Raw genomic sequence first — 20,532 nt, 5'->3', positions numbered from 1 at the left:
AGCATTTCAACCCTCTGTAATATTTGCATATGAGTCCCTCAGTGTGAAAGGATGGATTTCGAAATCATACAGTCATTGTTGGAAAGGGTTCAAATACTCAAAATGCTAAAAACCAAAGAATTTGTGGGACCTGAAGGATTTTTTTGAGGAACAGCGAGCTGTTTAATTGATCAGGACAAACAAGGGACTTATGAACAACTATCACTAAACAAAAAAGAGCTGTGGATCAATCAGGTAAAAACACAGTATTAAGAATCAAGTGTATGAAAACTTTTGAACAGAGTAATTTTTATAAATTCAACTATCATTTTCTCCTGTGGACTATATGTAAACATATTTTATGTGAAATATCTTATTCAGGTCAGTACTAAATAAAAAAATAACATGCATTTTGTATGATCCCTCTATTTTGGTAACATAATTAAGATTTTGCAGATTCTGCAAGGTGCATGTAAACGTTTAACTTCAACTGTATATATATATATATATATATATATATATATATATAAATGAAAAATACTAGTTTCTAATTCTCTAGTATGTTTAAACATAATTTTGCATGTTTGAATCTTTCCTATTTATTTATTTTTTTTCATATATCTTATTTCAAATCTTTAAAATGCAAATCTCTATCTGACATCAAATCATTTACGTATATAAAATTTCAATATATTTGGCTTGTAGCAGAACATGATCTGGGCTGCCTTAAATGAATTTTCCAATGAACCAAATTCCCTCCTGACCAGCCTGAAAGAAAGCCGCCCAATTATAAGGTGCCACTAAATAAGAATGGAGGCTCATTCTCATTGTAAAAGCCCAGATGGTAATACAGGCTTACCTGTCTCCACAGGCCTCCTGAGAGGAGCGTGGGGTAGAGCCAATTTATCCACCCCTCGTCGGGTTGCATGTGCTGCTGGTGAAATGCACCCTGAAACTTTCATGTTCCCTCGCCTGGAAGTTAATTAGGAACGTCTGTATTTGGCAGCTGGGGCAAGCCGTGACATGTCACCGACGCACGATAGGGTTATCAGTTGCGTTTGGCACTGAATAAAAATGATAGAAATATGACTCACTGACATTGTCTCTCTGGTTGTTTATAGCGTGCCGTGAGCTGATGACTGATCAGAATGAATCATCGCACAAGATCACAAATTACCAATCAATGCTGTGATGGTCTGCCGCCTCAGTGGCAGTAGATGAAGCCAAATGGGCGAGCATGCAGGTGCGTATGAGATTGACAGAGAAATATGAGCATGAGCGTTTGTCATCCTAGACCTATTGTATATTAAATATCAGTTTAGATAAAGGAGGGGAAAAGAAACGTCTGTGAAGCATGAATGAAAATATGCTAAGAAATTTCTTATTGTTAAGTCATAGGCTAGTTGTTTTGAATCCGTTGACAGTTGAAACATTTAACAAAATATCTTTTTTTTTTGTGATTTACAGATAAAAGTGGGGAAAAATTATGTAATTTAATTTTTAAAGACAGTTCACCCAAAAATGAAAATTCTGTCATTATTTACTCACCCTCATGTCGTTCCAAACCCATAAGACTTCAAAACACAAATAAGATATATTTATCGAAACCTCTCAGGTTTCTGTCCCTTTATTGAAAGTCCCATAAAACCAAAAGATCCAAAAACATCATAAAAGCCTTGAAAAAGGAGTTCATATAAATCAAGTGGTTTGATCCAAGTCTTGTGAAATGATATAATGCCCTGTATATGATTAAAAAGTTTTTATTAAGGCTTTTATTTACATATAAACACATACATACAGTGCGTCACAAATGACAAACATTGAAGCTAATATGTGCATCACACGCTAGAGTGAACCTTATGTTTGAGCATTTATGCTTACCATATGTAATGTGCCCTATGTTTCATTGTTTAGATGTAAATAAAACCCTAAACTAAATCTGTTCATCATATCCACCTTTTTTCCTGACACGAAGTCTCGCCCAACTGGAATGATGCTTTACATTTCCGTTCTCGGTGTTTCTAGTCAAATTAAATTATTTTCTGAGCTAATAACATAACGTTAAACCTATGAAAGTGGTTTTAAAAAAACATAGTGCCACAGTTTGATCACTTTATGGTGTTGCATTGACCGTCTTTTTGCAGTAACTCACCTGTCATAGTTTAATGAGTATAGAGTGTTTTCACAACGCGCCAACAATCGAACATGTTGGCGGCACTGAACATAAACAATGCTACTGAACCGAACAAAACTTGCATATTTGGCTGATTATTGCTGCTGAAAATGGTCAATTATTTACATGTTTTGGGCTGTACTAAACGGTTGAAGTAGAATAGACTGCCAAAGTTATAACAAATCAAGGAGAAGAGTGCAAAAAACTGCCTGAGGAACAAAGGGCATTTGTGGTTGGCCAAACTATACCAGGATTTCCAGGACAAGAATGTTGACAACATTCATGTTTGTTCTTATCATTTCCAGTCAGGTAGGTGAAATATTAGGCTGATTTCTTAATTTAATACTGTTTGTATATTCAGTAGTACATTAACCATGCAATCCTTTTTGTTGTTTACATCCGAGTATTATTTTGACAAGCTGAAGTTAAGAGGTAGTAAAGATACCTACGAGCAGTATTAAGATATTAGCCTAATATTTCACCTGCCTGACCGGAAATGATAAGAACAAACATGAATGTTGTCAAGATTTTTGCCCTGGAAATTCTGGTTCAGTTTGGCCAACTACAAACGCCTTTTGTTTTTTTCCTTTTGCACTCTTCTCCTTGATTTGTTATTACTTTTGGCAGTCTATAGAACTCCAAATGTTTTTCCTGGTCCAACTGATTCATACAGCCCAAAACATGACAATAATTGACCATTTTCAGCAGCAATAATCAGCAAAATATGCAAGTTCTGTTTGGTTCAGTGGTGCTACATGTAAATGATGACGTGTAGTGAAAACACTCTATGGGGAACAGAACTGTTTGGTTAACCGTATTCTTCAAAATATCTTATTTTGTGTTCAGCAGAAGAAAGAAACTCATACAGGTGAGTATATCTTACTTTGTGTTTTGAGGGTTTGTGAGAACTGTTCCTTTAAGGCTCAAGGTTATCTCCTTCCAAAGGAAGTGTGATAAAGACTGAATCTGAGTGGGCCGTATTTCATCTGTCTGATTTTGCCACGTCTGTGACAGTGAGCGATGTTCTCTGCCAGCTGTGTTTAAGCATGCACAAGCTGTCGCCAATCAGAGCAACTCCCCGTGTGTTTCAGAAGCAAGGTGACCGGCCTTGTTATTATCTCATCAACCAAAAGGACAAAAGACGACTGCATGGTTGCAGTCATCCATGCTTACTGCGGTTGCCTTGGAAACCAGCTGCTCAGCAGGAATGTTGGAAGTAAGTACGGGCGGGGGGCCAGTGGGGTTACAGAAGGGGGGGCCGGTTTACACCCCTCTCCAAAAATGGAGATTAAGCCCATTGAGAATGTAACGGTTCAGGAGACTGATCAGAGCCACAGGTCAACACAAACTGAGCTGTTTGTTTTGCAACTCTAGAGCTGACAGAGCAGTTTTCCAGCCTGGAAAAGCCTCATGTTAGGAAAAGTGGGTTGGCTGGGAGAGGAAGCCGTTCTTAATTTGTAGTACCCGCTGCTGCATGGCACGCTGCAAGTCAAGCATGCTTTTTCCACTGCGTGAAACAGGCTAAACGGACGTCAATAAAGACCATTAGACTAATTCAAGTGATTTAACAGACTGGGAGAAGCTAAAGCAGACAGAGTGAGGTTTCTTATTTGCACCTAATCCCTGTAATTTTAAATCCATCAATCTAATTCATATTTCATGAGTTCCCCTCCATCTCAGGCCACAGGGTTCAGAGATTGAGCATGGATATGCATTTCCAGAGCCCTCCCGAAAATAAATCACACCGGCTATATGCCTTGTTCATGAAACACGAGATGAGCGATTCGTAAAAGCGTACTTGCATAACGAGTTGTATTCAATACAGTGGGAAAATTAACACTACTAATAGTTTGAACAAAACTTTTTAAACTTTCTATTTAGCAAAGAATCAGCACAACTGTTTTCAACATTGATAATAAGAAGAAATGTATAAAATCAGTATGTTGTAGTTGTTTGTGAGTCTCTTGTTCTGAACCATTAAACTGGCCTCTGTTCTTCATAAAAATCTTTCAGGTCCCACAAATTCTTTGGTTTTTCAGCATTTTTGTGTATTTGAACCCTTTCCAACAATGACTGTATGATTTTGAGATCCTTCTTTTCACACTGAGGGACTCATATATATCTTTTGTTGCTTCTGAGGGGCAGTACTAAATGAAAAAAATATTATATTTAGGCAAAATAAGAAAAATGTACACATTCTGTTCAAAACTTTACACCCCTGGCTCTAAATGCATTGTTTTTCCTTCTGGAGTATCAGTGAGTGTTTGAACCTTTTATAATAATTGCATATGAGTCCCTCAGTCATCCTTAGTGTAAAAAGAAGGATCTCAAAATCATACAGTCATTGTTGGAAAGGGTTCAAATACACAAAAATGATGGAAACCAAAGAATTTGTCGGACCTGAAGGATTTTTCAGAACTGTTCAGGACAAACAAGGGACTCATGAAAAACTATCACTAAACAAAACAAAAAAGAAACACAGCTGTGGATCATTCAGGTAACAACACAGTATTAAAAATCAAGTGTATGTAAACTTTTCAACAGGGTTTTCAACAGCTTATTCAGGTAAATACTAAATAAAAAAGACATGCATTTTGTATGATCCCTCTTACTTTGGTAAAACAATGAACTTTTTGCAGATTCTGCAAGGTGTATGTAGACTTTTGACTTCAACTGTAGCAGAGTACAGATCTTATTAATTCAGTACTTCCATACTTTTGCAAGCTCTGCAAAATATACATGCCGCATACTGCAGAAATAGTATAGGTAGCATGCTATTCCCATCTGCAGAGCTGCATAAGCTCATAAGTCTCTATTTGGCCTTGACTTGAGAACTGGGGAACGAAACCAATGCCTTACACAACACTTGATGATTAATGGTATTATCAAGTTCGCTTGGTGCCTTAAAATACCCACCAAGCGACAAGAAGTGAAGCCATCTAAATCATGCTAAAACAGCATTGGCAGTTAGCCAGGTCAAGAAATTGGTCTATTCAGATGTCAGTGGTACATTAGGTAGGGTGCAGTGGTAGCTTTGACACTCAGAGACATAAAGATGGCAAGCGATAGCATGCGTAGCTGCAGGCGAGAGATGAAGACGGAGATTGCTCCGGGGAAGGAAATGAAGTGGTCAGAGACCACGCCACATGCTAATCCTCTCTTTCCCGGCTCGCAGTCTGGCTGCACCGGTTCCCGTCTCCGTGTCTGTCTCGCAGGCGAATGGGAACGGATCTGGTGCTCTTTCAGCGCCAGCACTAGAGTGCTCTGGCCATGTTTTTTCAATTGCGCTGATGAGACAGGCTGGCTCCTAATAAACGTAGCCTTTGGTTTAAATGACAGGTCTAATTTCACATACTGTGATGAGAGACTGTGGAAAAGCGTGGCGCGGCCTGAGACAAACGAAACGGTGTCTGAGTCATTCAGATCTTCTAGATTAATTCCATTTCCTGTGAAGATTAAGTGTGCCGCAGAGCTGATATCTGATTAGGGTACTTGGGGGAGTTGTTTATAATTAGTTTGGGTGTAATCTCATTTCACAGAACCTCGTGGGGAGGCAAATGTTTTCGCAAATTTATCTGCATAATTGGTCAAGGTGTTAATCAGGTTTGAAGATACCTGCTGGCTAGATAACGCAATAGACCTGTTCTACATAACATCAGTGAGGAATTGTGGGTAAATGATATTGCTCAACATTATAACACAATAACGATATTTCATTATTTAAATGTCACGATTGTCGCCAATACCGGTATATCGCGACGCCCTTAAATAATACTGGTATAGCCAATACCGGTATATTGCGACACCCCTAAATGACACGATAACTAAATATCACAATCATCACCAATACTGGGATATCGCAACACTCCTAAATGATGTGATAACCAGGGGTGCACATAAGTGGTCCGCATGCACGACCAAAATGAGAAAATGCGCTTTGTAAATAGGAATAAATCAGAGCGCACATTTGCGTATCGAAATGGTTGACAGCTGTTAATACACAAATACCATTTTAGATTGGCAAACTGGAATACTGTATAAGATCTGTAAGACTGTATAAGATTATAACTGAAATAATAATTATATGCTATTCGTTGCCATTTTCAAAGTAAAATGCAAAAATGTGACATTTCATTCACTGAACGCTAAACCTGGGGGCACATATACTTATGCGCTTTACTGACACTCTAAACTGACACATATACCTACTTGCCGGCAACCCGCCAAAATAAAAGCTTGCTAATTTAGGTTTGAAAATGATGAAAATTTATGTAAAAAAAAAAAAAAGGAAATATTATCATTTTATATTTAAGTTTACTGTAAAATAATTGTATTTTTATTTTAAAACATAATAGTATTACCAATAAATATATAATAATAAATAAAAAAAGTCCAATGATATTATTATCACTATTATTAATTACATTTTTTTAGAGTAGTTAATGGGTCACACTATGTGCTGCTTGAGGACCAAACCAAATCTCCAGGTACTCTTATGAGAACCAGGCTAAAAAACTTATGTGCACCCCTGGTGATAACGATATTTCATTATTTGAATATCACGATCATCACCAATAATGGTATATCGCGACACCCCTAAATGACATAATAATGATATTTCATTATTTTAATATCACGATTATCGGCAATACTGGTTTATCGCGATGCCCCTAAACGACACGATAACGATATTTCATTATTTGAATATCATGAAAATCGGCAATACTGGTATATCGTGACGCTCCTAAACAATATTTTACTATTTAAATATCACATTATCGCCAATACCGGTATATTGCGTCACTCCTAAATGACATGATAATGACATTACATTGTTTAAATATCACAATTATCACCAATACCAGTATATTGTGACACTCCTAAATGACACAATAACAATATTTCATTATTTAAATATGATGATCATCGTCAATACTGGTATATTGCGACACCCCAAAATGACATGATAACTAAATGTCACGATCATCGCCAATACTGGGATATCGCAACACCCCTAAATAATGCAATAACTATATTTCATTATTTAAATATCACAATCATTATTTAAACATCGCGGTTATTGCCAATACGGGGATATCACGACACCCCTAAATGACAAATTTTTTTTTTTTTTTTTTTTTGATCGGTAATGTGTCCCTAAATGACACATTACCGATATTTCATTATTTAAACATTGCGGTTATCGCCAGTACGGGGTATCGCGACACCTCTAAATGATACATTACCGATATTTCATTATTTAAAGGTCCCATATTGTCAAAATCGAAATTTCCTGGCTTTTTTCATGATAACTGAGGTCGAGGGGCTATGTAACTACCATATGAGTTTCAAAACAGTCAATCCACAGTAAACTGCACACAGCCTGCTTAAAGTAGATGTTCCTTTTCACGAGCCGCTGTGACTTCCGTAACGATGTGACGTCCGATCTACTCAGTCACCGCCTTCAGTCACCACCCCGAGCACCAATCACGTCCCACCCTCCTTTTGTCAAACCCAGACAACATCGCGTCCATAACATTGCTAAGCAACAACAACACGGAAACTAATCTAGAAAACGCTGTTCAGTCTATAGATGTCGAAACTACATCATTGCACAGGCTTCAGAACAACGTGAATATAAGAGACCAGAGGCACGTCAACTTCAGCCTCTTTCACACAGCGATTCCGGTAAATACACGGATAATGTGTCCCATGATTTGTTCCGGAGTTGTTTGATTTAGTTCATTCACAGTTGTTTTCCGGAATCTGTGCGTGCTTTACACACAACCCATAAAGACATGTGACGTTTGGATGTGAGATGTAATGCGACGCCTACGTTTCACTAAACTGAAACTAACCTGAACAAACTGTGCTTCAGCGCTGATAGTGAGGAGCTGGCTCTGCCTGATCGCCGCTTCATTCCACTTTGCACGTATTTTTTTGTCGTGAAGAGTCGCAGGGTAACGTGCATCATCACTACAATACTGCCTTTATGGTTCTGGCTTTTGTTCACACAGCGCTCGTTCCTGTAATTTTCCAGAATCAGCGCGCATTGTGAAAGGGGCTTTACTAAAGCAACAGTTATGTAGCTTACTGCATTCGGTGTTTGAAAAAGAAAAAACATTAATGATCATTCTGAAATATCTTGTTGAGTATCAGCAGGCTAGGCTTTCTCTATGGCTCTGGGTTCGGCTACAACGATACATGACCGTAGTTACCTGTGATTGGCCTGGCTGTGCGTCACTCAGAAAACAACAGGCCAATCAGAAGAGAGGCTCATGAATATTAATTAGATGGGCCAAAATCGACCTGTTTTTGACAGAGCTCCTAAAAAAGGAGCTGTAAAAATATATTGAGATGGATTTTGGCACTTATACTGCAAATATATATTCTTAAGGACATCAACAACTAAAATAAACCTCCAGAAATGTGTACAATATGGGACCTTTAAACATCGCGGTTATCGCCAGTACGGGGTATCGCGACGCACCTAAATGACACACTACCGATATTTCATTATTTAAACATTGCAAGTAATTTTCCCATGACGAGAAGTTGTGGGAAATTATAAAAATGAGAGTTTTATTTGGATGAACCACATTTAAAGTTGTCAAAAAATAAAACAGTAAGCCATGTGATATTGTGCAGCACAGTCATTTTCCCATGGGTAATTTTCCCACAATGAAAAGTGGTGTAGCTAAAACTTACTGTTTATTTCATTTTATTTTATTAACGACAGAAAAAACTGAATGATTAAGTTGTTTGGGTAAACTAAGTGGTTGCTAGGGGGGTCACCCTCAAGTAGTAATCCTCATTTCTGGTGACTAACAAACGTCTACAACTATTTTTATGGTTTGTTTTTCACACAGCTGTACTCTTCATATATTTTTAGAATTTCAATTCAAGTTTGATTTTAAAAACATGGAATTAAAATGAACAAGTGTAACTATGAATCACACATAACTATGATCTTGAGAGAAAAGATAAATTTGTCAACATTTGAATTATGGCTTCAACAAAATCTTGTTTAAAAGTTTTGAAAAACACAAAAGACCTAGAGGTTTGAAGGTTTATTGGCCTTACAGACAGAGAGAATGATTGATGGAACGTTCATAGATAGATAGATAGATAGGCGTTGTTCACTGTTTTTCAAGTCACAACTCTTAATTACAGTCCCAGTTCCACACAGACCAATGTTTGACCAAATGTAGAGCCGTCCACCAGACAGATGGTTCCTCTTGTGTTTTTCACTTCCACACTCTTCCTTCAGCTCACGCTCAGGTTAGAAGGAAAGACTTGAGCCCCAGACACACGCCAAATGAAGCTCCACTGCCATAATATTTGTCTTGACACCCAAAGCTTCCTGAACTCTTTGTGAAGGAAGAGATTGGAGGTGTCATCTGTATGGCACATTAAAGACCTCTGGCTGTTTATTTGTTGTCAGATGGGAAGGCAGGGTGAGAAAAACCAGGCCTGTCCTGCTGTTCAGCACCACACAACCAAAGGGAAGTGGACCTTTATTGGTGACCCCCCCAACCAGGGCACACTCAGGTTTCTCCAATTTATGGATGCTCCTGGACAGTTTAGTCACAACGAGGGTCTGTATTTGGGGCTCTGCAATGAGGCAAATGTGCTCGAGGAAAACAACAACAACAACAAAAAACAAGTCGTAATTACAGGGGGTGAAGAGAAAAAATAAACTAATCTAATGAATGAGTTATGGGTCTACATTTTGGATCTATATTTAAATTTTGCATATTTGAATTTTGCGAAAAATGCAATTTCGTCACAATTTTTTTAGGATGGGTGGCCAGTCAATAAAGAAGCACAGTTGCCTCAGTGAAGCAGTGGAAAATAAATGTGGATTATTATGTGGACACTGTTAAAACCATCCATTTGAGCTGTAATAACATGCCACTCAAAGCTATTGCCTGGCAACAAACCACTGTATGATATTACAAAATGCTTGTTAGAAAGGGAATCATGGGCAATCACTTGGCATCTGAATGCAATGGCTTTGTTCAAATATGTTTAGTACTTTAAAGCAAAAACATGCAAATCTAAACCCATGTGTGTTGTTTAACATTTGATTAAAATTCTTTGTGAAAATGTATTTAGATCTGAGCTTTTCCATCTATTGCGATGCAATCTATATGTATAATAATACACAATGTCAATGTCACTAAGGTTTGGCTGGTCAACATAGCCCAGTTAGTCCCTGCTGGTAGATGCTGTAACTACACCATCTGGACTCACAAGCTGATGCAATGCCAAAAAGCCCTTTCTTTATAGAACCGGCTACTCCAGAAGCACACCCACAGAGCAACATCATTTTATAAATGATTGAACTGCACTACCAGGAGTGGGGTTCGAACCCACGAGGACATGCTTCCATTGGATCTTAAGTCCAACGCCTTAACCACTCAGCCATCCTGGTGACAGTGCTGTGTTAAAACCCCTTTGTTTTTTATATGAATAATTCAGAACCACTTTATTTGTAACCAGAACATACTTAAATGTCGCAACAATCTACCAGGAGTGGGGTTCGAACCCACGAGGACATTTGTCCATTGGATCTTAAGTCCAACGCCTTAACCACTCGGCCATCCTGGTCTCTGCATGATATTAATAACACCTTTGTTTCTTTCACAGGGCACTTCAGGAGCATTATGAGTAAAGAGCAGAGCTGCATTACAGCATCTTTCTCCATGGGAGGCCATTTAGAGGTTGCTCTGTGTGCTGACGGCATCATATGTATAGAGCTTTCTCCAGGTATTGTTCTAAATGTGATCTTTTCACAATACCGTCAGTGCATTAATGCACAGCAAATAGTAAATGAATGAGTGAACACAGCTTATGCATGAATGTATAAAATGCAATGATCTGCATTGCTTTCTTTTTAGATAGTAATGGAAATTCTCTCAAGCTGATGTTTTTGTCAGTATTAAGGTAAGCAATATCCCGGATATCAACTATACTTTCTGAATGAATGGATTTGATCCCATTGCTTGCGAAATTAAAGTGTGGTAAGTCAGTCCTAAAGACTGTATTTGGAAAACAAATTGGAATCGTGTGCAACAAAGACATTTTGGAAACACAGTTATGCCATAATCTTTAATCGAATGGCTGACTTATGCAAAAGTGATGTGACACTATGTGCATGTGATATAATTTAGTGTTTGTGAATCACATGAAATTGCTTTTGAATGCATTAGAAAGTAATGCATTCATTAAATTGGTTCCAGTCTTGTGGGGATGGAAAGCACACATAAGTCAGTAACCATGGTTTCTGGTGGCTTAATATTGCAGGGGTGCCATAGCGACGGTGCTGTAGAAGGTGTGGATAGCATCTATATAGAACCTGTCAGTCGCTGGGCTCAGTTCCTCTCGCTTTCCCCTCCTGACATGGTTCTTATTAGCACTCATATAGTGAAGTGCTCATGTGAGACGAAACCTGTTTCGTCAAAAACTCACATCCGCTGTACACATGGGAGAGAGCAAGGAAAGAGGTTTCTGAGGAAAAAACAAACATCTGGTTATTAAAATGACCTCGGCGCACTGGCACGTTTGACCTTGAAATGAATATTTTACCAATATTCTGTCTTCTGTGTGGAGAATACTGAATTGAAGTCTAGTTTTAAACATCTTAAGTCTAGTGGGTTTTTTCTTTTTTAGTGGATGCTTTTATCTAAAGAACCCAGAATGACATATGTTCATTGGATCTTTAGTCCAACACCTTAACCACTCGGACATCCTGGTATTTGTGCCTTTGTTTCTTATACTTATTCTTATTCTAAGTATTTCAGAACCACTTTGTTGGTAACCACAACATACTTAAATGTCCCAATAAGCTACCAGGAGTGGGGTTCAAAACCACAAGGACATGCGTCCAATGGATCTTAGGTCCAACACCTTAACTACTCGGACATCCTGGTATTTGTGCCTTTGTTTTTTATACAACTATTGCAGAACCACTTTGTTGGTAACCACAACATGCTTAAATGTCACAATACTCTACCAGGAGTGGGGTTCAAAACCTCAAGGACATGCACCCATTAGGTCTTAAGTCTAGCACCTTAACCACTTGGGCCATCCTGGTCAGTCTGTGTTGTTGCAAACCCCTTTGTTTCTTATACAACTATTGCAGAACCACTTTGTTGGTAACCACAACATACTTAAATGTCCCAATAATCTACCAGGAGTGGGGTTCAAAACCACAAGGACATGCGTCCAATGGATCTTAGGTCCAACACCTTAACTACTCGGACATCCTGGTATTTGTGCCTTTGTTTTTTTATACGACTATTGCAGAACCACTTTGTTGGTAACCACAACATGCTTAAATGTCGCAACAATCTACCAGGAGTGGGGTTCGAACCCACGAGGACATGCGTCCATTGCATCTTAAGTCCAACGCCTTTACCACTCAGCCATCCTGGTGACAGTCCTGTGTTAAAACCCCTTTGTTTTTTATATGAATAATTCAGAACCACTTAATTAGTAACCACAACATACTTAAATGTCGCAACAATCTACCAGGAGTGGGGTTCGAGCCCACGAGGACATGCGTCCATTGGATCTTAAGTCCAACGCCTTAACCACTCGGCCATCCTGGTGAGAGTCCTGCGTTAAAACCCCTTTGTTTTTTATATGAATAATTCAGAACCACTTTATTAGTAACCACAACATACTTAAATGTCGCAACAATCTACCAGGAGTGGGGTTCGAACCCACGAGGACATGCGTCCATTGGATCTTAAGTCCAACGCCTTAACCTCTCGGCCATCCTGGTGACAGTCTTGCGTTAAAACCCCTTTGTTTTTTATATGAATAATTCAGAACCACTTTATTAGTAACCACAACATACTTAAATGTCGCAACAATCTACCAGGAGTGGGGTTCGAACCCACGAGGACATGCGTCCATTGGATCTTAAGTCCAACGCCTTAACCTCTCGGCCATCCTGGTGACAGTCTTGCGTTAAAACCCCTTTGTTTTTTATATGAATAATTCAGAACCACTTTATTAGTAACCACAACATACTTAAATGTCGCAACAATCTACCAGGAGTGGGGTTCGAACCCACGAGGACATGCGTCCATTGGATCTTAAGTCCAACGCCTTAACCTCTCGGCCATCCTGGTGACAGTCTTGCGTTAAAACCCCTTTGTTTTTTATATGAATAATTCAGAACCACTTTATTAGTAACCACAACATACTTAAATGTCACAACAATCTACCAGGAGTGGGGTTCGAACCCACGAGGACATGCGTCCATTGGATCTTAAGTCCAACGCCTTAACCACTCGGCCATCCTGGTGACAGTCCTGTGTTAAAACCCCTTTGTTTTTTATATGAATAATTCAGAACCACTTTATTAGTAACCACAACATACTTAAATGTCGCAACAATCTACCAGGAGTGGGGTTCGAACCCACGAGGACATGCGTCCATTGGATCTTAAGTCCAACGCCTTAACCTCTCGGCCATCCTGGTGACAGTCTTGCGTTAAAACCCCTTTGTTTTTTATATGAATAATTCAGAACCACTTTATTAGTAACCACAACATACTTAAATGTCGCAACAATCTACCAGAAGTGGGGTTCGAACCCACGAGGACATGCGTCCATTGGATCTTAAGTCCAACGCCTTAACCACTCGGCCATCCTGGTGACAGTCCTGCGGTGAAACCCCTTTGTTTTTTATATGACTAATTCAGAACCACTTTATTAGTAACCACAACATACTTAAATGTCGCAACAATCTACCAGGAGTGGGGTTCGAACCCACGAGGACATGCGTCCATTGGATCTTAAGTCCAACGCCTTAACCTCTCGGCCATCCTGGTGACAGTCTTGCGTTAAAACCCCTTTGTTTTTTATATGAATAATTCAGAACCACTTTATTAGTAACCACAACATACTTAAATGTCACAACAATCTACCAGGAGTGGGGTTCGAACCCACGAGGACATGCGTCCATTGGATCTTAAGTCCAACGCCTTAACCACTCGGCAATCCTGGTGACAGTCCTGTGTTAAAACCCCTTTGTTTTTTATATGAATAATTCAGAACCACTTTATTAGTAACCACAACATACTTAAATGTCGCAACAATCTACCAGGAGTGGGGTTCGAACCCACGAGGACATGCGTCCATTGGATCTTAAGTCCAACGCCTTAACCTCTCGGCCATCCTGGTGACAGTCTTGTGTTAAAACCCCTTTGTTTTTTATATGAATAATTCAGAACCACTTTATTAGTAACCACAACATACTTAAATGTCGCAACAATCTACCAGGAGTGGGGTTCGAACCCACGAGGACATGCGTCCATTGGATCTTAAGTCCAACGCCTTAACCTCTCGGCCATCCTGGTGACAGTCCTGCGGTGAAACCCCTTTGTTTTTTATATGACTAATTCAGAACCATTTTATTAGTAACCACAACATACTTAAATGTCGCAACAATCTACCAGGAGTGGGGTTCGAACCCACGAGGACATGCGTCCATTGGATCTTAAGTCCAACGCCTTAACCTCTCGGCCATCCTGGTGACAGTCTTGCGTTAAAACCCCTTTGTTTTTTATATGAATAATTCAGAACCACTTTATTAGTAACCACAACATACTTAAATGTCGCAACAATCTACCAGGAGTGGGGTTCGAACCCACGAGGACATGCGTCCATTGGATCTTAAGTCCAACGCCTTAACCACTCGGCCATCCTGGTGACAGTCCTGTGTTAAAACCCCTTTGTTTTTTATATGAATAATTCAGAACCACTTTATTAGTAACCAAAACATACTTAAATGTCGCAACAATCTACCAAGAGAGGGGTTCGAACCCACGAGGACATGCGTCCATTGGATCTTAAGTCCAACACCTTAACCTCTCGGCCATCCTGGTGACAGTTCTGTGTTAAAACCCCTTTGTTTTTTATATGAATAATTCAGAACCACTTTATTAGTAACCAAAACATACTTAAATGTCGCAACAATCTACCAAGAGTGGGGTTCGAACCCACGAGGACATGCGTCCATTGGATCTTAAGTCCAACGCCTTAACCACTCGGCCATCCTAGTGACAGTCCTGTGTTAAAACCCCTTTGTTTTTTATATGAATAATTCAGAACCACTTTATTAGTAACCACAACATACTTAAATGTCGCAACAATCTACCAGGAGTGGGGTTCGAACCCACGAGGACATGCGTCCATTGGATCTTAAGTCCAACGCCTTAACCTCTCGGCCATCCTGGTGACAGTTCTGTGTTAAAACCCCTTTGTTTTTTATATGAATAATTCAGAACCACTTTATTAGTAACCAAAACATACTTAAATGTCGCAACAACCTACCAGGAGTGGGGTTCGAACCCACGAGGACATGCGTCCATTGGATCTTAAGTCCAACGCCTTAACCACTCGGCCATCCTGGTCACAGCTGAGAACAAAGGATCACTTTGTTTCCTTTATAGTGTCTTTCAGAGGCACTTGGAGAAACCAATTAGTTTCTTTGTTGATCACCACACGTACCTGTAAAGCAGAAACAATGTATTCTGTTTAAAATTCACTCTGCTCTGTGACTGGGTTATACTAAAACGCTCTTTTGTTTCCTTAACAGGGCATTTCAGAAACACTTCGGCACCATTTACACCTGGTATTAAGATCCATCTGGGATGGGACGTCACATGTGGACAGCACTACATACACGTATAAAAAGCAGGAACAATATTTCAAAGAAACTGCACCTTTTCACATTCTGTGCTTTATAAGCATACAATAAATCTGTGAGTGATGTATACAGTGACAAAACAAGTAGTTACAAGGAGCTGTGTGTTACCACCAGGTGTAAACGTTGATTTATCTTGCTGGGCAACTTGATATTGGATCACAGTGACATGTGTAAACAGATGTTTGTTGATAACCATATGCAGCCACATTGCAATTAAAATTCACATTGCTGTACCAGGAGTGGGCTTCTAACCAATAAAGACACTTGTCCAGTGGATCTTATGTTCAGCACCTTAACCATTCAGTCACCCTCTTTTAGAACCACTTTGTATTTCTTGAATCCAAGACCTGAAACACTCTGCCACATACACTTTGAACTCTTTTCTTCCCATTACAGCTACTTCAGAACCAGGTTTGTGAAACCAGTTTGTTTATAACACAACCACACACAGCTGTATTACAATATTGTGTTTAAAATTGACAGTGATCACAAGGAAAGTTTGTGGTAATGCGACCACATATAGTAAAAATCACATTGAATTTACCAGAAGTGGGGTTTGAACCCACAAAGACACCTGCACCCATTAGATTTGTCCAATGGAAACAATTTGTTGGTAGCACAACCACATAACTAACATTCTGGTTACGTTGTAGTTTGTTTATAACACAACCACATATAGCCGTATTATTATATTTGGTTTAAAATGGTCAGTGATCTACCAGGAGTGGGGTTTGAACCCACGAGGACATTTGCCCATTGGATCTTAAGTCCAACGCCTTAACCACTCGGCCATCCTGGTCACTTTCTTTTGCTAAACACCCCTTTGTTCCTTCTACTAGTACTTCATTACCACTTTGAGAAACCAGTTTGTGGTAATGCGACCAAATCCAATAAAAATTGCATTGATCTAACAGAAGTGGGGTTTGAACCCACAAGGACAACTGCACCCATTGGATTTGTCCAGTGGAACCAGTTTGTTGGTAGCACAACCACATAACTATATTCTGTTCAAAACTCAACTAGATTCACCAGAAGTACACAAGGACATTTGTCCATTGAATCTTAAATCCAACACCTTAAACGCTCAACCACAAACACTTTGAATCTCTGTGTTCACCAATTACAGCTACTTCAGAAGCAGTTTTGAGAAACCAGTTTGTTTATGACACAACCACATATAGCTGTATTTGTTTTAAAATGGACAGAGATCTACCAGGAGTGGGGTTCGAACCCACGAGAACATGCGACCATTGGATCTTAAGTCCAACGCCTTAACCTCTCGGCCATCCTGGTCACTTTTTTCGGTGCTAAAAACCCCTTTGTTCCTTCTACTGGTACTTCATTACCACTTTGAGAAACCAGTTTGTGGTAATGCCACATACTGTACACATACAATAAAAATCACAGAAGTGGGGTTTGAATCAACAAGGCCAGCTGCACCCATTGGATTTGTCCAGTGGAACCATATACAGCCGCATCAATTTATGCTTTATTCCAGATTAGGCTCTAAAACTGGATCTCTGCTTCTTAACAGGTTGTCCAGCTGCTCAGTGTGTGTTCTTATCCGTCCTTAATGTGTAATGAACGCGTCCCCTTAAGCATCTTCCCCATTTGTGACACGACCGCGTTGGGCTTTGATCGCCTTCTGCACGGCTCACCAAGCAAACACTTTAATTAGTGCTTTATTGACTAATGCTTTTCTCCAGGCCCTGTGTCACTAGCTTTACCGGCCGCCGGCCTATTCTTTGTGGATTAACCTCTTTCTGTGCGCAGTTTAACCAGCCATTGTCCTGCAGTAACGTGAACTGTTCTTGCAGGAGGTTTCAACACAAAAGCCCTTCAGTGCCCAGGCAGACCTCAAAGAGCCATCATCCCTCCATCTCCAGCTCTTCAAAGACTCCTTCATCATTCTGAATCTCTCTGTTCCTCCTCGGCCCCTCGTTTAGGAGCGGGACCCCACCAGCCCTCACCTCCCCCACTGACCAGCACACTTATTTCAGTGTCTCCAGGGAGCTAGGAGCTCATAAGTAAGACCTGGACAGCTGATAATGACTTTGCAGCTCTGGGGGAAGGAGATTACCTCTGCGTTTTCGTGGTTATGGCGATGGTGGTCTGGGTGTACATGCAGGGTCCAAAATCAATACTCACCAAGCACTAGATGAGAGTAAAAATGGCTTCTGGCAAATACAAAGGGTATTTTGAAATGATTTTTTAGGAATGCAACATCATAGTGGTTAAAATTGCAATGTAAGACAAAAACGGTTTAGCAAAGAAAAGTTGTTTATCTTCAAACCACTTTTACCATGAAATTAGCTACATATCCAAAAGTTTTATTATTTTAGTTATTTGTGCATTCATGCATTTCTAGAATTTCATGTTCATGTGGAAACTTATTCCTGGTGTTGAAAACAGGAAACGAAATCACAACGTGTCTTTATGTTTTTGTGATAGTTGGTGTTTCACCTGATGGGTCATATGGACAGCCAAATAGGACGTACTGGGGATAGTTGTCACACAAATTTCTGTTTTAGATGCACACTTTAAAGTCATGGCCACAAAAAAACTACTGTACATTCCTGCTTTTAATAGATACAGTTGAGGCAATATGTCTGAACAGCAGGGCAGTGTTGTCACATTAAGGGGTAAGTTGTCACAATGGGTTATCATAGGTTTTACAAAATTAAATCAAGATCATATATATGATATTTGTAGCAACAGCCAAAAATACATTGTATGGGTCAAACTTATCATATATATATTATTATAAATTTTTTAGGATCCTAAGTAAAGATCATGTTCCAGGAAGATATTTTGTAAATTTCCTACGTTAAATATATCAAAACTTAATTTTTTATTAGTAATATGCATTTCTAAAAAGTTTAGAGGCAATTTTCTCAATATTTTAATTTTCAAATAATATCTCGGCCAAATATTGTCCTATCCTAACAAACCATACATCACTGGAAAGTTTTTTTTTATTCAGATGATGTATGAAATCTTAATAATAAAAAAAAAAACTAAAACTTTTATGACTGGTTTTGTGGTCCAGGGTCACATATATAGTTTTTAGCTTTATGGTTGACATGTTGACTGGTATGTTTGTTGATGGTGTATAGCATCTATTGGCAGACCAGACATGTCAAATAATTTGAATCAGGAGTAGGGGGATTTATCCACTGCTTCTTATCCTTACCTTGTTTCAAGCACTCTTTTTAAAAATAGTGGACACCTCCTTATGTGGAGTCCGAGCAGGCCTTTCATCTGAGAGCAGCTCTAATGATTCCTTGTAATGAGCAGACCTTTGCCATGCTAATGAGTATTCAATTGTTCCTGCTTTACCATGGCTTCTCCATCAGCAGGGGCAGCACTCTAGGCTGGGGCTTCCCCCTGTCCATCTCCTAAAAACCCTGCTGGATCTCAGCGAAAGGGGGGCCAGATAGTCGCCTTTGAAGCGCAAGCAGTGATTATCTTCTCAGAGGGCTTTCGATGGGTAATTGCGGTGGCTTTTTGGTGCGAATGATTTCTTGATATTGTAGACGAGTAATTCCCAGCATGAGCTTAATTTTTTTTCTATTTCTTTCTCTTCATTTGTCCGTCAGACCTGACAGGTCACGGGGGAAGGGTTCGCTTACCGCAGGGTGCTGCAAATCAATATGACACACTAGTTCTTTTCCGATAAATGACACAGGGATGGAGGAAGATGAGTTAGACAGACCAAAGGGAACTGGTTTATTGGAGACTCAATAACTCCAGCTATTTATATGCGCAGCCTCCTCGTTTCCTTAACGACCTCTTTACCTATTTCAGGCCACCTGAGATCTCTACCGCAGTCTTTGTTACTTGATCTCTCTACAGTTACATGCCTGAAAAGTGCACTTAAGTTACTGGAATACCAGTGTTTCTAAAAATGAGTCTGCGCTCCCCCTGAGAAAGACAGTGAGAGATTTACACAGCTGGTCCGTGAGCACAACACAAACTCCAAACTCACGGTCCATTCTTTCTTTCTCTTTTTTAGTATGCAGTAACAGGGGCGGTGGATGCGTATTACATTCCCTCCAGCAGTGCTCACCCCACATCTGATTCCTGCGATCTGGGTGGTTTGTGTGTATATTGATTCATTCTTTCGTCAAATAGCAAGAGTTATTTATGTACCAGTTCTCACTAGAAGTTTATTTCTTTTTAAAGGTATCTAAAATAGAATTTTGGTTGAAAAAAAAAAAATACTGTTGAATGTGCATAGAACAAGTAAAAGACCATGTAAACTCTGAACACTCTTTAAAAAATACAGGTTCTTTATATGCATGGTTCCATGAAGAATCTTTAGCATCCATGGAAACTTTCCATTGAACACAAGGTTTTTTATCCACCTTATTTTCCCATAAAAGCCGGCGCGGCCATTTGTAAATGTAATGTGTCTGGCTTCTGGTGTCATTCGCTTCCAGCTATATTTAACTGTACAAAACAGCTGGTTTTGCTGCGTGATATTGCAAACTGGTGTGTCTTACCATATTATTTTACTGTATAATCTTAATTATGAACACACTGGTACACTTTTAAAAATAAAGGCTCCAGAGGGGTGTTTTTGCAGTGATGCCATAAAAGAACCATTTTTGGTTCACCAAAGAACCTTTCAGTGAACAGTTCTTAAAAGA

General features: G+C 39.4%; 22 non-coding genes across 22 annotated transcripts; all 22 read right to left on the bottom strand.

The window, feature by feature from the left end:
• Positions 1–10,506: 10,506 nt before the first annotated feature.
• On the bottom strand, positions 10,507–10,589 carry trnal-uaa (transfer RNA leucine (anticodon UAA)). Its single transcript has one exon. It is a non-coding gene; the product is annotated as a tRNA-Leu (tRNA).
• Positions 10,590–10,682: 93 nt separating this feature from the next.
• Positions 10,683–10,765, bottom strand: trnal-uaa (transfer RNA leucine (anticodon UAA)). The gene has a single exon. It is a non-coding gene; the product is annotated as a tRNA-Leu (tRNA).
• Positions 10,766–12,509: 1,744 nt separating this feature from the next.
• On the bottom strand, positions 12,510–12,592 carry trnal-uaa (transfer RNA leucine (anticodon UAA)). The gene has a single exon. It is a non-coding gene; the product is annotated as a tRNA-Leu (tRNA).
• Positions 12,593–12,685: 93 nt separating this feature from the next.
• trnal-uaa (transfer RNA leucine (anticodon UAA)) lies at positions 12,686–12,768 on the bottom strand. Its single transcript has one exon. It is a non-coding gene; the product is annotated as a tRNA-Leu (tRNA).
• A 93-nt stretch (positions 12,769–12,861) lies between these two features.
• On the bottom strand, positions 12,862–12,944 carry trnal-uaa (transfer RNA leucine (anticodon UAA)). The gene has a single exon. It is a non-coding gene; the product is annotated as a tRNA-Leu (tRNA).
• Positions 12,945–13,037: 93 nt separating this feature from the next.
• On the bottom strand, positions 13,038–13,120 carry trnal-uaa (transfer RNA leucine (anticodon UAA)). The gene has a single exon. It is a non-coding gene; the product is annotated as a tRNA-Leu (tRNA).
• Positions 13,121–13,213: 93 nt separating this feature from the next.
• trnal-uaa (transfer RNA leucine (anticodon UAA)) lies at positions 13,214–13,296 on the bottom strand. The gene has a single exon. It is a non-coding gene; the product is annotated as a tRNA-Leu (tRNA).
• Positions 13,297–13,389: 93 nt separating this feature from the next.
• trnal-uaa (transfer RNA leucine (anticodon UAA)) lies at positions 13,390–13,472 on the bottom strand. Its single transcript has one exon. It is a non-coding gene; the product is annotated as a tRNA-Leu (tRNA).
• Positions 13,473–13,565: 93 nt separating this feature from the next.
• On the bottom strand, positions 13,566–13,648 carry trnal-uaa (transfer RNA leucine (anticodon UAA)). The gene has a single exon. It is a non-coding gene; the product is annotated as a tRNA-Leu (tRNA).
• A 93-nt stretch (positions 13,649–13,741) lies between these two features.
• Positions 13,742–13,824, bottom strand: trnal-uaa (transfer RNA leucine (anticodon UAA)). Its single transcript has one exon. It is a non-coding gene; the product is annotated as a tRNA-Leu (tRNA).
• Positions 13,825–13,917: 93 nt separating this feature from the next.
• Positions 13,918–14,000, bottom strand: trnal-uaa (transfer RNA leucine (anticodon UAA)). The gene has a single exon. It is a non-coding gene; the product is annotated as a tRNA-Leu (tRNA).
• Positions 14,001–14,093: 93 nt separating this feature from the next.
• trnal-uaa (transfer RNA leucine (anticodon UAA)) lies at positions 14,094–14,176 on the bottom strand. The gene has a single exon. It is a non-coding gene; the product is annotated as a tRNA-Leu (tRNA).
• Positions 14,177–14,269: 93 nt separating this feature from the next.
• Positions 14,270–14,352, bottom strand: trnal-uaa (transfer RNA leucine (anticodon UAA)). The gene has a single exon. It is a non-coding gene; the product is annotated as a tRNA-Leu (tRNA).
• Positions 14,353–14,445: 93 nt separating this feature from the next.
• Positions 14,446–14,528, bottom strand: trnal-uaa (transfer RNA leucine (anticodon UAA)). The gene has a single exon. It is a non-coding gene; the product is annotated as a tRNA-Leu (tRNA).
• Positions 14,529–14,621: 93 nt separating this feature from the next.
• Positions 14,622–14,704, bottom strand: trnal-uaa (transfer RNA leucine (anticodon UAA)). The gene has a single exon. It is a non-coding gene; the product is annotated as a tRNA-Leu (tRNA).
• A 93-nt stretch (positions 14,705–14,797) lies between these two features.
• On the bottom strand, positions 14,798–14,880 carry trnal-uaa (transfer RNA leucine (anticodon UAA)). The gene has a single exon. It is a non-coding gene; the product is annotated as a tRNA-Leu (tRNA).
• A 93-nt stretch (positions 14,881–14,973) lies between these two features.
• On the bottom strand, positions 14,974–15,056 carry trnal-uaa (transfer RNA leucine (anticodon UAA)). Its single transcript has one exon. It is a non-coding gene; the product is annotated as a tRNA-Leu (tRNA).
• A 93-nt stretch (positions 15,057–15,149) lies between these two features.
• trnal-uaa (transfer RNA leucine (anticodon UAA)) lies at positions 15,150–15,232 on the bottom strand. Its single transcript has one exon. It is a non-coding gene; the product is annotated as a tRNA-Leu (tRNA).
• Positions 15,233–15,325: 93 nt separating this feature from the next.
• Positions 15,326–15,408, bottom strand: trnal-uaa (transfer RNA leucine (anticodon UAA)). The gene has a single exon. It is a non-coding gene; the product is annotated as a tRNA-Leu (tRNA).
• Positions 15,409–15,501: 93 nt separating this feature from the next.
• On the bottom strand, positions 15,502–15,584 carry trnal-uaa (transfer RNA leucine (anticodon UAA)). The gene has a single exon. It is a non-coding gene; the product is annotated as a tRNA-Leu (tRNA).
• Positions 15,585–16,596: 1,012 nt separating this feature from the next.
• On the bottom strand, positions 16,597–16,679 carry trnal-uaa (transfer RNA leucine (anticodon UAA)). The gene has a single exon. It is a non-coding gene; the product is annotated as a tRNA-Leu (tRNA).
• A 411-nt stretch (positions 16,680–17,090) lies between these two features.
• trnal-uaa (transfer RNA leucine (anticodon UAA)) lies at positions 17,091–17,173 on the bottom strand. The gene has a single exon. It is a non-coding gene; the product is annotated as a tRNA-Leu (tRNA).
• Between the last annotated feature and the right edge of the window lie 3,359 nt (positions 17,174–20,532).

Source organism: Garra rufa, chromosome 21 (genome assembly GCF_049309525.1).
Source record: "Garra rufa chromosome 21, GarRuf1.0, whole genome shotgun sequence".
NCBI lineage: Eukaryota > Metazoa > Chordata > Actinopteri > Cypriniformes > Cyprinidae > Garra > Garra rufa.
Note: the sequence above shows the minus strand (reverse complement) of the source record. Positions and strands in the feature narration are given on the sequence as shown.